The sequence below is a fragment of the Nycticebus coucang genome, chromosome 12 (assembly GCF_027406575.1).
Source record: "Nycticebus coucang isolate mNycCou1 chromosome 12, mNycCou1.pri, whole genome shotgun sequence".
In the NCBI taxonomy this organism is placed as follows: domain Eukaryota; kingdom Metazoa; phylum Chordata; class Mammalia; order Primates; family Lorisidae; genus Nycticebus; species Nycticebus coucang.
The window spans coordinates 110898721-110906734 of NC_069791.1; the positions used below are offsets into that span (position 1 = coordinate 110898721).

At 42.8% G+C, this 8014-nt stretch overlaps 1 non-coding gene across 1 annotated transcript; it reads left to right on the forward strand.

Annotated features, from left to right (window-relative positions):
* Nucleotides 1-4649: 4649 nt before the first annotated feature.
* LOC128563047 (small nucleolar RNA U13) lies at nucleotides 4650-4753 on the forward strand. The gene has a single exon (XR_008373714.1). It is a non-coding gene; the product is annotated as a small nucleolar RNA U13 (small nucleolar RNA).
* Nucleotides 4754-8014: the final 3261 nt, after the last annotated feature.

Genomic DNA, 8014 nt, shown 5'->3' on the forward strand with positions numbered 1-8014 from the left:
GCTTTACAAAATGCTATTAGCACAAGAGGTTAGCTGTCCTCCAACATCTTGTCACTTGTATTTTTTGACATAGATGTACATATTTGTGGGGTAAAATGTGATGTTCTGATACATGTATACATTGTACAATGATCAAATCATGGTAATTAGCAAATCAGTCATCTTAAAGATTTATCACTTCTTTGATGTGGAAGCATCCAAAATCCTCTTCTCTTACCCTGGAAAGGGCATCTCTGTGTGGACTTCCCTCCACCTCTTTGAGCTACAGTGAAGGGAAAGGAAGACTTTCCCAGCCACTGATTCCCCACCAGTCCAGGGCAGCTTCCATGGTGGGCATGACCGTTCTGCACAGGTTGTCTCCATAGCTCACAACTACGTGGTGGCAAACTGCTGCCATCTGCTTGGCTTTTCTCTAGTTGCGTACATCACATATGAGAATATGAACTTCTTTCACCCTCAAATCTTCTTTCCTGCTACCCATATTGGTAAAATCCTATATTTTCTTCAGAATTATTCTACCATCATCCCTTTGATGTAACCATCTTTCATCTTCCCAAGAAAAATTAATATTTTGTTTTATGCAAACCCCCTGCACCTCATACAATACACATTCCCACTGGTGCAGCTCATATCCAGCATCACATGTGTTTATTTACCTGATTGCCTCTGATTATTTTCTTGAGGGAGCAAATCATCTATCAGTTCAGGCCAGTGGTGCTCTACCCTGAAATCACCTGGGAAGATTTAAATAAATAACAATTCCTGGTAAAATCCCTAGGGCTTCTGGTTTAATTAGTCAAGGGTTTGGCATTAGAGTGACTTTTAAGTTGGATTGTTTTTGAATACCACAGATAATTTTAATGCACGGCCAAGCTTGAGAGTCACTGTCCTCAGAATAGGGCTTAGCATATCATATCCTTTGCCATTTAACTGTTTGATGTCTTACATTTAATGCTCTTAACCTTTATTGTGTTTCCCCCTACAACTGTTGTTAAGATGAGTCACCAAAATATCACTTGTCCCTGAAAAACTGAACAAATCTTTGAAATGGAGTCTCCATCCGTCAGTGCTATCCTCAGAGGATAGCTCGTAAAAACACTCAAGTAATAACTCCCTCTGAAGGAGTCACAGGCTGGATGTTAACTATTATTTTTGCATGAAGCCCACACATTCCCTGAAAGATACTCAGTGGCCCAGAAACAGAACTCTGAAGCAACAACAACAAATCTGATGGGTGCTCCCAGAATGTTTGAATTCCCCACAATCTGTCCTCCCCAAGCCTGTAATCTGAAGACAGTTTGCAGAGAGCAAGATCTGCTTTCCCATAATTCCAGATAAGAGGAGATCGTCGCCATCAGGAGGGCTGCGTGGGCACCTAGGTGAGATTGCCCTGTTTTGTGCTGTTCTGATTTGGAGCAAGTCTTGCACTGTGATGCTCAGATTCAAATGCAGAAAGGGGGTTTCACATCAGGTGAATGATGGTGAAAGCTGGGAGCCTCTTGGGAGACCTTTGGCATATTTCTGAGGCTACATAGACAAAAAAGAACTGTGAACAGTTCTCATTCTAATAACATCTTCAGAGTTTCCCCCATCAGCCCCTTCCTCAGTGGTCAGAGCATCTGGAGGCAAATCAGGAGTGCCCTGCTATTAATGACACTGACCTCATTTGCTTCCTGAACCATAAATGGAGAGTCCCCTACCTATTCCCTTTTTCCTAGTTTGACCTAGAGGCAAGCCTTCCTTCTATCTGTGCTGATTTCTACATACTTTAATATTCAGGCAACAGTTGAACTTAATGAGAGCAGACAGATTCTGATTCTTCCCCTTTATTATTTTGAAAGCCATATTAACCTGGTCCAAGCTGACCTTATAAAAGCTGCTGTGAGAGCCTGTTTGTGTGGAGCAAAGTTGTCCTCATCCCTTTGCCTGAAATGTCTTCCCTGGTGCTGATAACCTATTATTTAAAATTAATTCTTTAATATGCAGGGCAGCCAGATTAGTGCAAGATACCTGCCTCATCCCCCTTGGTAATAATACCAACCTTCCAGGGCCAGGGTGAAATCCAATTTATCACCTACCACATTGGAGGGAAGGGGAGAGAAAAGGCTGATTCCGGATAAGCAGCATTGGTGCAGGTTTGAGGGGGAACAAGGAGCCCAGCCCTGGGATGGGCTCAATGACGTGGGTATCTGGGTTCTTCTTGCATGCTGAGGGGGCAGACTTGTCATTTTTAAAGGATGGAAGATGAAAGGGACTGCAAAGAATATTCATAATAATAACCAGCAGACAGCAGATTTATATGCATTACCCATTTTACCCTCATAATGATGCTGAGAGAATGGCACTACTTACTATTGTCACACTGACTTCACAAAAAAAAAAAAGAAGAAAGAAGCCAGCTGTTTAGCTCAGGACACAAGAATTTAGGCCCATGAAGAAAATTGGATGAGTTATTTAAAATCCCAAAGCCTCAATTTCCTAAACCATAAAATGGAGTGAAGAACAAGTGTCAGTTTATTTATTTACTCTGAATTGTTGGCAACTTGATAACATGACGTGGTCATGAAATAACAATCCCAAACTTGGATCATCCCCCAAACACATGATTTTTTTACCACATCCACCTACCAGATGAAATGAATACTTCTCTGTAAACCTATTCCCTAAGAGAAGGGGCGGACCCTTACTTATCTACTTAATCATAAAGAAACATCTGTGAAATCATGGCTTTCCCTTGCTAAATTATATTTTTCCTAATAAGCATTAAGATTGCTATTCAAGATCTCCACATACCACCTGGGTTTTATGTTGCCCAGTTTGGAAAACATGGAAATGGAAAACATTTGTGATAGAGTTTTATGAGAGGCAAAGTATTGTGCACAGTACAGGTGCTGCCATCAACTCTTCCTGAGCAGGGAAGTTTTTGCATCAGTCTGGAAAGTGAGTGACAGGAGAGACCAAGGTGACCCTTCCTGATGTGAGCCAGTGGAGCAAGCCAATGTTCTTATTCTGCTCTTGAGGTTTGGCTGTATATCAGAAACGGCCACTTGAGCCTGTTATCCCATCACCTGAGGTCTGTGAGAGCTCTTCCTAATACGCTGTAATACCATTTCCAATGGGAGACGATGAATTAAAAGGGCAGAGCAGATTGGAGCCACTAGGAGAGTGCTTAACACTAATAGCATTGCCGGAGTTTCCATAATTTCTCCTATAATTATCAAAAACAGGTCTGACCCCAGCAGAGACCCACCACTGACTACAGTGCCTGACGAGCACCTCACCTCGGAGCCTGGCCAGTGTCCGCCTGTGGCAAACTGAGACTTCTTTGTCTGTCGGCCTTTTGGTCTTGGTTTCTTTTTGAAATAGACTTGGGTCCTCAGGCAACTGCTTCTCACTTTAAATCAGTGGTTCTCCCCCTCCGTGTATATTAGACTCACCTTGAAGCTTTTTGAAAATGCATTTGGCCTATGCCATACCATCTGAATCAATCACAATCCCTGGAGGTACGACATTAACATCGGTGCTCACAAAGCACCTTGGGTAATCTAAATGTGCATCCACAGTTAAAAACACCATTTGAAATGCAGAACAATAGACCCCCACATACTGGAGTTCTCCCTATAACAGAGGACCTTGTCCTTAGAGATAAGCAAGCACTAATTTCAGTTCAAAGAAGTATTCTATGATATTTCATTCATTCCCTTTGAGCTCATGAACCAACTTTTTCTCTTTTCCAAATAGCAACCCATTCTGTTTTCCACCTCCAGACTTAAAGAAGGGAACAAACGAACATTGTTTAGTACCAAATTCTACAACACTGCTCCATTAATTGAGCATTTACTCCAACAAACACGGTTTAAACATTTTCCATGACATTCACTGGATCCTCATAATGAGTAAATATAATTATAAATTTTCTTATGAAAGAGAGCTCTTAGGTTGTGTTACCAGCAAAAACAAACCTTCTGGAATCTCTCTTCAGTTTTTGGAGAACACTTCCCTCTCTCCCTCCCATTATAGGGTTCTAGTGGGATCTGCCATTTTGATGTAACATTACAGGCAGTCCCCAGGTTACAAAGATCCAACTTACGTACAACATGCACTTAAGTGAATGGAGGCTACCGCAGGTACTAGGTAAATGTACCTGTTACAACACACATAAAAATTCACCTTAATAACCTATTTGGTGTCATGACCCCTATGGCTCTGGTCTCTGTGGCCACAAGAAGGAACCAGGTGTGACACAGATTAGAAGTACAAGCCTGTGGGAGGCAGGCTAACATTAAGTGCAGGGTAGCCCAAAGTTCCCTCTGCAATGGCTATTTAAGGTTATACACAACAGGTGTGGAGAATTAAGGTAATTACATTCAAGGGCTGCATGGGTAAGGATTGCCACATGCTCTTTCCTCATGTGTTCTTTCCCCACAACCCTCATGAAGAAGTACTAAGCATCAATGTTTAACACATGCGTACTAGTGAGTGACTGATCTTATCTCACTCTGGAACACTGAGTTACTTGGGGGATTGCCCCTAAGTCACAAAACGTCTCTAGGCTTGCCAGGAGACTGTCCTGTTCTCAGTATTTCCTTTTAATGTGATAAGAATCAGTAACTGTCCTTATAAGCATGGTGTCCATCTCTATAATCCAGATCATTTTGTAGTTCTTAAGTGGGAGGATTGGGTTTTCATGCGCATGTGTGAGATGTGCCTCCCACATGTCTTATTACAACCTTGGCACATTATCTGTTTGATGTGGAAAAAGGACCAATCTGATTGGTAACCTGGGGGGCTTCCGGTGCTCCCAGTCTTTGGACACAGATGATTGGCTTAGGGATGGAAGCCTAAGATGTAGTCAAGCTAATTAATCTCTCCCCTGAGAACACAGAATTGGCAGGGGAAGAGAGAGGAAAACAGAAAGAGATGGGGGAAGTGAGAAAGAAAAGAGAAAGCTTCTTCATAGACATGTAACTAGTCTAGTTTAAATTTAAACTAGTGTCTAGTGCTAGAGATACTACCACAAGGATTTCTCTTGTATATGGGGGTCGGAGTGGGGTGTGGGGGCAGGGGCAGAGTCTGCAGTGAGCAAGAATAATGAAGCAAAACACAGAGGTCTGTGTGAAAGACGGAGGGAAGGGCTGCGTGGAATTCAAGTTCCTAGTTACTCCTGTTTGGTTTTGCTCTTGGCTTGGTAAGAAACCTAAGTTACTTACAATAAATGTCTCCTTTTTATTAAGCTAGTCTGAGTGGGTTTCTGTTACTTGCAACTGAAAGAAATTAATATTACTATGGGTAAGATATGGAGGAGGAGTACCAAGAATTACAAGACTTTGGCAGGTACCCTACGGAAACGAAATTTACAATCCAGGAAACACAATACCAAAAACTACAATTTGAAGTCAGACCCTGGTCAAATCCAAATTCTTAACAGCTTTCTCATCTTGGTATTTTACTTCTATGAACCACAGCTATTTTTTTATTTTTTGCATTTCCACAAAGCCTACTGATATTTCATGGGACTACTGTGAAAATTAAATACTAGTATACTGCCTTGCAATTCCTTGGGGACTCAACTAATCAGAATTCCTTTCCCTGTCTTAAAATCTCCCTGTAGAAGAGATTTTAGGGAACAAAGAGGAAATGCTTTTGAGAACTTGGCTGCCTTCCCACCCCAAGATCATGAACCTAAGCATGCACTGGGTTTCATGTGCTCACAGTCTCCTCCTCTCTCTCCCTGCTCGTGGCTAAGGGAGAAGAGGAGGCTTGCTATCATATAACATAAAGAGGCTATTTCCACATTCCTGACTCCATGCAACCCAAAGGGCATCAGAGCAGCCAATTAAGATGTTTAATCTCTAAAGTTCTCAAAGAAGGAAGGTGGAGAGAAGAGGTCACAGAAATTGGAGTGCAATAAAAAAAGAAAAAAGTTCACTAGGGCATGTTATTTGAAAATGTCTTATTCTAAAATAAAAATTATTTTAAAAATTGGGTCATTGCATTGATATTCATCAGGATCCTCATTAAAAGTTTGATTTTTTTCCCCTCATTTGAATCCCAAAATAGAGTACTGTGTAAAGGACATTTGGTTTTTGGAGGTCATAGAAAAAGTTTAGGATTTGGAACTAGACAGACTTGGGTTTAAATTTTGGCATTGCCACTGCCACCACATTCACTGATTGAACCTCAGTTTATCCTCCTTCCCAGTGAAATGGACCTCAAAGACCTAATTCATTGTGTTGATTAAAGTGATTAAAAATATTCTTGCAACATGTCTACACAGTGTCTACTGCATGGCATAAGCTTAACAGAAGTGGCCACAACTCCTTTCCATACCCTATAAAGTTTTAGCATAACACTAAAGAATGCCTATTTTTATAATCAGAGACAGGTTCAAGTTTCACTTTTGATTGGACAACCCTTTGAAATTACTTAAGCTTTCAGACCCTCAGTTTTCCTGTCAAAAAGGAAAGCTACCTACCACCTACTTTTAGTGGACCCTGTTTTTCGCCATGCAAACTGACTTCCCTTTCTTTCTCTCTCACAGAAGTACGATTTCCTTCAGGCATCACCTTCCCAGGGAGATATGTGCTTCCAGGGGGCTGATCCCACCCTTAGCTTGAAGGGTGACCTGATTTGTCTGGAGGAAATACCATTTTCTTGATTGGTTCAGGAATGGGTATGTGACACAATTGAGGCCAATGAGACAAGGGAAAACACTTGCTAGAGACTTCTGGGAAAAGGTTTCTCCAAGAGACTCTTTTCCTTTTCTGGATGTTGTCTGATCTATGTGTGATGCTTTATAACCAGCTGATGGGTGAGCAAAGCCCTGAATAAGCAGAGTAGAAAGATTAAAAAAAAATCCCAGATCCCTGTATTATCTTTTACTCCTTCAGGGGTCCTCAAACTTTTTAAATAGGGGGCCAGTTCACTGTCCCTTAGACTGTGGGAGGGTCAGACTATAGTTTAAAAAAAAAACTATGAACAAATTCCTATGCACACTGTGTAGATCTTATTTTGAAGTAAAAAAACAAAACGGGGTGGAGACAAGATGGCTGACTGAAGCCAGCTTTCCACACAGGCTCGCATCCAGAAGGAGAGTTAAAGGACAGATATTTAGCAAGTAACCTGGTGTATTAGAGCTGCACCAAGAGAGAAGGTTGAAGAATGCACATCAACCCCGCTGAGGTGAGCTGCGAACCCAAGCATACAAACAAAAGATACAAAATCCATCACCAAGTGGATGGGAGTCCCCTCCCCCAAGAGAATGGCTCGGAGTGCCCCACAAACAAATGAGCAGAGTTCAAAGTTCCTCCCACTACACTTCACAGGAGATACCCTCTAAAAACTGGACCTACCTCCCCTACTAGGGTGCCACAGTGTTCTCCTGCCAGGCATAGAACTGTATAAAACTGTATATATTCTCTACCTGCAATTCTGAGCTCCCAGCACTCTCCTCCACTCTCACTCTGAGGTCTGGAGGCATGACCCCCAGGAGTCCAGATTCTTGGGTGATTTCTTGAGGGGTATGGACAGGGCCTAGACTGCTGCTGGTCAGTGCTGATTCTGAGGCATGGGAGTAAGGAGAGGACGGTTGGCTGAGAGGGAACCACACCCAAGCAGCAGTGCCCCAAGGCACAGAGCAGCAGCTGTTTTTTTGGCAACAATAGGGCTCACTCCCAGATATTCTGAAGCCACACCCCCTGTCTCCCTGGGCAACCAGAGGAGGACGGGCATCTTCTCAGGTGGCAACCACTGCAGAACAGATCTGGGATGGAAATGCAGGCCTCATGAGTAAAGGGTTTGCCTGAGGCAGTACCAGCCTGGGTGGAGTGCGGGGACTAGAAACACACATGAAGAGCCAGAAAGTTCCCAGGGTGGGGCTGACCCAGAGGACCACTTTACTGAGCCTAAGGCGCACCCGGCCCTCAGGGGATTGTCAGCCTATAGACAAGGGAAGGCAGGAGGCTAAAACTGACAGTTAACTGACTACAAACCTGCAGGAGCAAAGACAGGGCCT